Source organism: Odontesthes bonariensis, chromosome 19, assembly GCF_027942865.1.
Source record: "Odontesthes bonariensis isolate fOdoBon6 chromosome 19, fOdoBon6.hap1, whole genome shotgun sequence".
Taxonomy (NCBI): domain Eukaryota; kingdom Metazoa; phylum Chordata; class Actinopteri; order Atheriniformes; family Atherinopsidae; genus Odontesthes; species Odontesthes bonariensis.
In genome coordinates this window covers 15,850,334-15,858,657 of record NC_134524.1, presented here as the reverse complement: position 1 = coordinate 15,858,657, position 8,324 = coordinate 15,850,334, and the positions used below count along the sequence as shown (strand labels likewise).

Below are 8,324 nucleotides of genomic sequence, written 5' to 3'. Positions count from 1 at the left end.
TTTTGTGTCTTAGGTTGCAGTCTTGGCTAAGACTCCCTGGAAGAAGAGATCTTGTATGTCAGTTGAGCCTTCCTGGTCAGGTAAATAAATGTTACCTCGCACCTACTTACAGATAATGCACTTTAATCCCACGTGAATTAGATAGCATAGCCTATATCTAAAACAGATGTATAGTTCAAAAGCAAAGGTCTATATTCCGTTTCTTAATGCTTTGATTTAACACTTCATCAGGTTTTTTGCTCTTTTGCAACTTTTCCCCACCCCCCCTTAACCCTTTTGGACCAGATGTATGTTTGTGTCTCTCTTTCAGATCGGAACTTACAAATCCGAACTTCTCCCTTTATTTGCCTGATTTGATGTGAGCGTGTTACATATGATGTAACAATTCTGAAAACACATGATTTGTCTGAAAATGCAGATTTACATCAGAGCAAAGGCAGTTATTTACAATAAAAGTGAATAAATAAAACTCTTGTTTCACGTATTTCTTTGGAAATGCTGTCATGTATTGACATAATAGTCAAAACCAGAGGTTTTTGGAGGCCGCTGTTAAACATTTTTCAGGTTTTCAGACACTGTTTTTTTTAAAGTGCACTGTCAGCTTTAAAGGGTTAAAGCTGTGAAACGAGCAATACATGCTGACAGCTTTCAGCTGCATTAAGCAAGAAACAATAGGGTGCATTACTCTAAAATCACAGAGGAGGGCGACTGTAGCACACAGTGTGGACAGTATACAAGATCCATTCATCCATTTTCTATACCCGCTTAATCCAATTCAGGGTCGTGGAGGGGTGGAGCCTATTCCAGCTGCCATGGGCTAGAGGCAGGGTACAACCTAGACCGTTTATAAAATACCCACTTGATGAAATATGGATCCAAGGGGAGGAGAACTACGGAAATAAAATTCAGGTCCAACCCCCATCCCTTCAAATGTGTGCTGAAGGGCAAGCCGTCTAAGAGTAAATAGTAATAGATTAAGCAAAGGTCCATAAGGGAAATCATAACATTTGATGAAATGCTGTGCTCATAATTTTCATCCCTTTTTTTTAACACAGTGCAACATCAGGGTCTGTTTTGTGGCTAATTTCTATTGCATCCTTCTTCTTAAGAGTTCAATCTGCGTATTTGATGGTTAGTGTACATTCCACTCGACACTGCTTGGGCAATAAGATTCACAGAAAGCCCACTTCACTAAAAAAGCCTCTTTCTGTAACAGAGTTCCAGCTTGCTACTTTATATCTGGATTGTTTCAGCTGGATTCAAGATGCATGTATGTGTGTATGTGCTGAGAAAGAGACGGGGACATTAAATTCAGAGCACCAGATGTTCACTTGAAACTCAGTGCGTGTGTCAGTCTGCAGCTGATTTTCCAGAGTGTTCTGTGATATCTGTCCTTGTTAATGCACAAAGGCTTGTATAAATGGCATGTTTCCTTGTGATAAAACACACACAAAAGGCATCTTTGTGCCCATTAGTTGAATATGTTTTGTGGTTTGAGTGGGTTTCACGCTCTTGTATATAAACAAACAGTTTTTGCCCATTTTTGGCTAATTAGGGATTTAAAGGAGAGGTTGACAATGTGCCGGGTTGCCTGTTTAAAACAAAAGTCAGGTCCCTCGTGTGAACACTGAGGTTTTTCTTCTGCCGACCCTTTTCTTCCACTTTGTGTTATCGCAGACAGCTTCGCCCTGCTAAGATCAGAAGAGGAACAAATAATTCTTGATTATGGCCGTATGTTTTTTGAAGAGACCCCCGTCGTATGAATCCTGAAAACTCAACAGTTAGAAAGGATGACTCTGTCGTCTGCCACTTATACTGACAACATATGACAAAAGGATATTTAAACAGTGGCAGTTAAAATAAGACATTGATACATCGAACAATTACTGCTTCAGTCTGACTGTTGTTTTAAGACAGACTTGAGAAAAGTATAAATCTGTAATGGAAAGTCTCAGTGATGCAAAGAAGAAAACTATCTCTTCTTTAACTCTTTTCCCCCATTTTTCTTCTCTCCAGTGCTGCTACACTCCCCCACCTGCCCACCCCCTGTTTCCCTCAGTCCCCTCTGTTATAAATTTCACTCTTCGTCTTTGCTGTTGAATCATAAATCATAAGTTCCCTTCCTGTGCCTCTCTCTCTTGCTAACCCTGTTTTTTATTACACAATAGCCCAGACTCCACGGTCAGAGAGCAGCCATGTTTAATATATGTGTGTGTATCTTCTACCCCAGGCTTTCCTGTGGCTCTGGGTCCCCACCCCAGGCTACACTGGTGAGTTACTCCAGTGCAACTCACACAAAGACGCACATTTGCATGAATATGCACATGCTGGAACTGGCGACACTCCCTCACATGCACTTAAAGAGGAAGTAGCATGTTAGCACACGCACACACACACACACAAAGGTACAATATTGCCTTCATTATTTTCTGCAGGAACTCAATAGTCCTGCACTCACAGGTGCTTATTGCGAGAGGTCCTGCTTTCATTCACCGCTGAAGACCTGTTAAACGCTCAGCCTGCACTGAGTGTGTTCAGTTTAAACAAGAACTAGTGGTTGTACAGTTCATGCAGATTTTCATTCATCGTCTAACAATTCACCTGTGATTTGTGGATCTGCATATGGATCACTGTTATTACGTATACATATGTTAATATTACTGTCATTTTTTAGCCTGGAAAAGCAGATTTCTATTTGCATTTGAGTGCAGCTTGCTTTCCTCACTGCTTTCACCAAAGTTAGCTTGCAGTGGTAAGAGAGCAAACAAACTTTTTTTTTTCCCATATTCAAAGTTGTATAAACTTCCTATAAATGTTTTACTTCTAAGTGAGTATTTTATATACAGACAATCAAAAGAAAATACTTTTGTCAATATCCGTGATTTCCAAGTGCATGAACATAGAAAATGACTTGTAGGTTCCCACACTCTTAACCCGAACTAGTTGAGTTTACTAGAAAATCGCGTGGAAACCCGTTGCCTTATCCCGTTTAAGTTTTTACAAAACATGAAACTAAACCTTTTAAGTTGTATTGGCATAGATAACTTAGACATATTCAAGTTTACATTAGTAATCTTTACTCAAAACCATTAGTTCACATAACTTATCTCTTTTCTGAGGTCTAGCCAACAATTTTATGTCAAATGCACATAAATATATATAAAAGCACTACTTAACATCATTTGTTAATATAAGTAATATATTGTCTTCTAATTTAATTAATGAATTATACTGTTTTGATTTAGAGATTGTATAAAATATTGTAGCATCGGTAGAGGTGGAGGCAGGAAAAGTCTCAGTCCAGACTTTCTTTTGCAGCAAACACTTTAATCTTGTCAGATAATTCACAGGAACAATAGCGAATTACAATCACCTCACATGTACTCAAACAAGTGGTGGTAACTTTCTGTCTCACCACTTTCAGTTATGGTGCAGATTTAGTTAAAATGCAACACGAACAAAAACCTTGTACTACACCGTCACTGCGTACAGAACATAAACATAAACACATACAAACTCTACCACAGCACTAAATACAGCACATAAACGGGGAACAGAAGAGCACCCATAATGCAATGCGGCAACACACCCACAGCACGCCACAATATATTGTTTAAAAAGAAAATTGTATGGGAAGGAAGAAATTAAAAAATACATTTAAATTGTTCAAGTTATTTTATTTCAGAAAACACTGAAATTAACAAATAACAATTAACACAAATAATTCACTGCAGCAATAATGAATTAAGACTAGTGCAGTCTTAAGCTAACCTTTAGCAAATGTTTAGCAACCAGACTGATCTTAATAATTGCTTTACACGCTCTTCCGTCTACTTAGTGTAGTTAAAACTACTTTAAAACATCCACAGTTTATTTTTAAATACACAATTCAGTTTTCTCCAAAAATCGAGCTGGTCACGCTCTCACACAGGACGGGTCTTGACTCTCAGTTGAACTTCAAATAGGCTCCGCCCCTCCCTCACAGAACGTAACTTTATATGTAATCTCTGCTTAACATGATCATTGCAGTGTATATTTTCAAATTTCTAATCCAAAGAACTAATTTGATTTAGTAATTACATAGATTTTTACAAAACATAATAGAATAAGTAATGAACAACAAAATCCGGGTTTACAGTGCACCTTTACTTTGTGTTGATCTGCATGTGTGTCTCATGGCTCCATATGGAAAAGAGTATGAGATGTATGAAGGCACCTGCTGAACTTACACTTTGTCACTTACATTGATTTGAATTGATTTAGCACTTAATGTATAGAACCAGTGTTTCATACTCCACTGAGGCTTGAATGTTGTTCTTCACTTAGATGAAGCTTTGGATAAATGAATGACTAAATATAAATGTAAATATACGAATGCACAAAAATAGTCAAGTCAAATTTATTTGTATAGCACATTTCATGTAACCTACATTTCATGTACAAAACAATTCAAAGTGCTTTGTATAAAATAAAAGCATTGCAGCAGGGAGTGGAAGAAGCATTAAAAAATACATAAAAGAACATAAAGAGAAACAAATGAAATAATTAAAATGATTGAAAACAAGCAACAGTCTAGATAAATTAAAAGATAGCGTGCAGATTTCATGCATAGACACACGAGAAACGAAATGTTTTTAGCCTGGATTTAAAAATGTCTACATTTGGTGAAAGTTTAATCTCCACTGGCAGTTTGTTCTACTTGTTGCAGCTTCTCCGTGTTTAGTCTGGACTCTGGACTGGACCGTCTGACCTGAGTCCTTGGATCTAAGAGCTCTGCTAGGTTTATATTCTCTGAACATTGAAATCTGATCTGTGACTGACTGGAAGCCAGTGTAAAGATTTTAAAACTGGTGTGATGTGTTCAGATATCTTAGTCCGGGTTAAAACTCCAGCAGCAGCGTTCTGGATGAGCTGCAGATGTTTAATGCTCTTTTTGGGAAGTCTAGTTAAAAGAGCATTACAGTAATGGAGTCTACTGGAGATGAATGCATGGATGAGTTTCTCCTGGTCTTTTTGGGAGAGAAAACCTTTAATTCTGTGGAAAATGATTGGAATATCAGCAAATATTTTTAACCTGTTGACAAAGTTTCAACAGTATCAAACTATATTAATCAAGCTACTAATTAAAGCAGTGGACAGAGTTTCCATGACAAGCTCAGATGGAACGAAGGACATTGCATATAATGAACCTTTGTGGGCGCAGAAAAAAAAAAACTTGTTTTTTGACATAAAACCGGAAAGTAAACTCAGTTAAGGAATATAAAAGAACCCTGGTAAATATTTGCCAAGCATTGTCTAAATGAGATGAGATGAAGGCTACATTCAGATCTCCAGCCGTATTAAAGAGTTTGGATTCAATACAGATCAGATCTTTCTCTGATTCGTCTGAAGCGTCTCGCATCTGACTTTCATGTGAATGCAGCTGCCCACACAAACAGCCAGCATATGCACTAGATACATTTGTGTCAACAAAAACTAAACAAAACGTCACATATTCACTTGTATTCCGTTCTGTTTTATGCGGTATATCAACAAATGCTGCATTAACAAAAAATAATTCACAAATCAGGAAAACTTGTCAAGTGTGACGTGTGATGCTATCTTGGGAAGTAATACGTTTTCTATCGGGCTGCTGTTGATATTTTGAGCTATTTAAAGGAGCTGGAGGGACAACAGTGTGTGTGTGCATGCCCACTTGTGTGTCATATATTATGGGCGTGTTTCCGTTGCTCGAGGACTTCCAGAGTCCCAGAGATAATGTGGAATTCATGAAAGGAATGTCACACAGGGGTTCCTTCCTGTCACCTGACTCCATCACTTCCTTCGCTGGGTTTCCTGCGTCTGGATGTCTAAGATGAAGGGTGAGCCCAATGAAAGTGATAACGGAGCCTGTTTAAATTCAGAATAAGATGGAGATGACTGCTAAATACAGTCACCAAGCAAGTTCACAAGGTTACTAAAATCATGTGTAAAATGGTGTCACCCAAAAAGAAATCTAGGCTTGTAAAAGTGAGCAGAGACAGATGCATAAGAACAATAAAAGAGGCAATAACAAGAAAGAAAGGAGGAAAGAGAAAGAGGTGATGGCGGGATCCATATGGGGCCCCTTGGTTTTTGGGCAGCAAGGGGAGACATGCCAGGTAATGGCTTCCAGACACACACACGCACACATGAACATACTAATTTGATTTAGAAATTTGACAGGACAAGGAGACTGAGTGTATGTGGACATGTGTGCATATACCTGGGGCGCTTTCTTTCATATACTCAAGAGGTCTGTCTTCCTCTGCCCAGCATTTGTTAGTGTGTGAGAGAGAGTTCGAAAGCACTTGGGGTTAATGTATGCTTTCAATCACAGCTCCAGTGGGGAGAAATCAGATCCCTACAGTCTGAAGTGGACCTCAAGATCCTAACGTAAACACACACTCACACACACACACACATCGACATAAGAAGCAAAAAATTAGAGGAGAATGAATACCCTGTGTCATGGGAAAACAATCGGCATAGTTTTGTGTAACAGTAAAAACGGGTGGACAGAACATTATCAAAATGACTTGTAATGCTCTGAAACATTAGATGTTTTTTTTTTAGGTCCTGGAAGGCACGTTTTGTTACCTTTTATAGAGCCCTGCAGCTGTTTCCTCCCTTTCTCTGGTTTTAATGATAATATAAATCTGGAGTGAATAGATTTTTAATTAATATCACAAAAAAAGAGGCAAGCTGTTCCTACGTACACTGAGGCCTTAAGAGTAAAGCACATATTTTCCTCCCCCGTGGGAATCATTCAAAAGGTTTGCCACTGAAAGAAATTAGCTGGGGAATGGAGTTCATCTCCATTTGTTTAAGACTGTCCACATACACCTGGCTGCTTCCTGCTTTTGTCTGAAAGGCTACAAGGGCAGCCACAAATATCAAGGGGGTTAAAGAGATGAAGACAAAAAGGAGACAAAGAGAAAACCAAATGTAAGAAAAAAAGAAAGAGGAGCAAAGAGGAAGAGAGGAAGAGCTAAAGAGAGGACGGGTGGATGTCGAGGAGTGGGAGGAAAGTGAAAAGGCAAGATGACTGAATCGGGATACACCGCCTGCCCAAGATTACTCCACCCTCACTCTCCAGCTTACACTCAGCTACTTCCTGGTGAGGTAACTCCCTCAGCAATCCCCCCTTATGTGCTGTCATAGCCCTCCCACTCCTGCAACTGGTGCTTTTGTGTGCGTATGAATGTGTGTGTGTGTCACCACTTTTCTCTTACATTCCTGTGTGGAGCAGAGTGACGGAGCGCTCAACTGCAGAAAGAGTTTCTCCCAGTTCCCATCCAGCGCTCTTCTGATGAGGAAAAATCTGCTTGAAAGGCAACTGGGAAGTCTGACATTTTTAACAAGGGATCTCTGGAAGAGCATCCTCTTGTATCCAATAGCAGTTTTCTCCTGTTCTCCTGTCCATCTCTCTCCCTGGTGGCAGATTCCAAGTTTGCAGAATTCCAGAGTTTGGGAATAGTTTTGTGCTCCAGCACAAAAAGTACAGAGTGAAGCGAGCAGCATTCAGAAAGGTAAGTTACTTTTTATCACTTTTTAGGATAACGCTCCTGCTCATACATCAGGTTCTTTTGAGAGGATGCAGAAGAATGTAATTAAACTTCCTCTTCTCCCTGTCCTCTGATTCAAATGGCTTTTGTCAAATAGGGAACAAAAGCACCTTTCTACGTGTTTGTATTGGTTGTGTTTTGCAGCAGCTGTTCCCTTATTAACTAAAAATAAATGTGCATGACAAGGAAAAAGAATGACAACTATCTTGAGAGTAATTCTGACATGTTCTCAGAATTTCTCCATACACTTCAAACTGATAGAGCTTTATTGTTGATGGTGCATGAAAGTGGACTGGGTAGAGCAATCTGCCCCTGATGTCTCAGAGGAGTTTTTGTCACTTGCTCTGCTGATTTCAGGGATATGTCACGGAGAAATAAAGTATGTAAAAGCTCAGACGTACAAATCCGCCACTGCAAACTGAGGTTGAAGAGATGATGAAAGAAATGAAAATATGTGAAGTTCCATCCTCTCTCTGGTTTTACCATCAGACGTCAAGGACAACTGCTGGGAGAGAAAGCTCATAATGCACACGTAGACATGCACACACGCTGCACACAATTGTCTCAGACGTGTATGCTTGAATAAATGCACACAGATGTTGCATGTGTGTTCACAAAGAAAGGATGTCAAGCTAACTTATGGTGTCATTATTCACATGCCGTAATTTACACATGCAGGGTTGCACACATGCTCTAACAAGAAAGAGATCTTTGTTTCTGTGCACTCGTTGGTTTAGT

At 39.3% G+C, this 8,324-nt stretch overlaps 1 protein-coding gene across 2 annotated transcripts in view; it reads left to right on the top strand.

Moving 5' to 3' along the window:
• Nucleotides 1-39: 39 nt before the first annotated feature.
• The window catches only part of hspa12b (heat shock protein 12B), a 28,346-nt gene continuing 20,061 nt past the window's right edge, over nucleotides 40-8,324 (top strand). Inside the window, exons 1-3 of one of the 2 annotated variants that reach the window (XM_075450776.1) lie at nucleotides 40-80; nucleotides 2,231-2,270; nucleotides 6,359-7,550. The gene's annotated coding sequence lies outside the window, so the exon portion shown is untranslated. Of the gene's footprint in view, nucleotides 81-2,230; nucleotides 2,271-4,165; nucleotides 7,551-8,324 lie in introns of those variants that run through there. The other variant, XM_075450777.1, reaches the window with a different exon arrangement.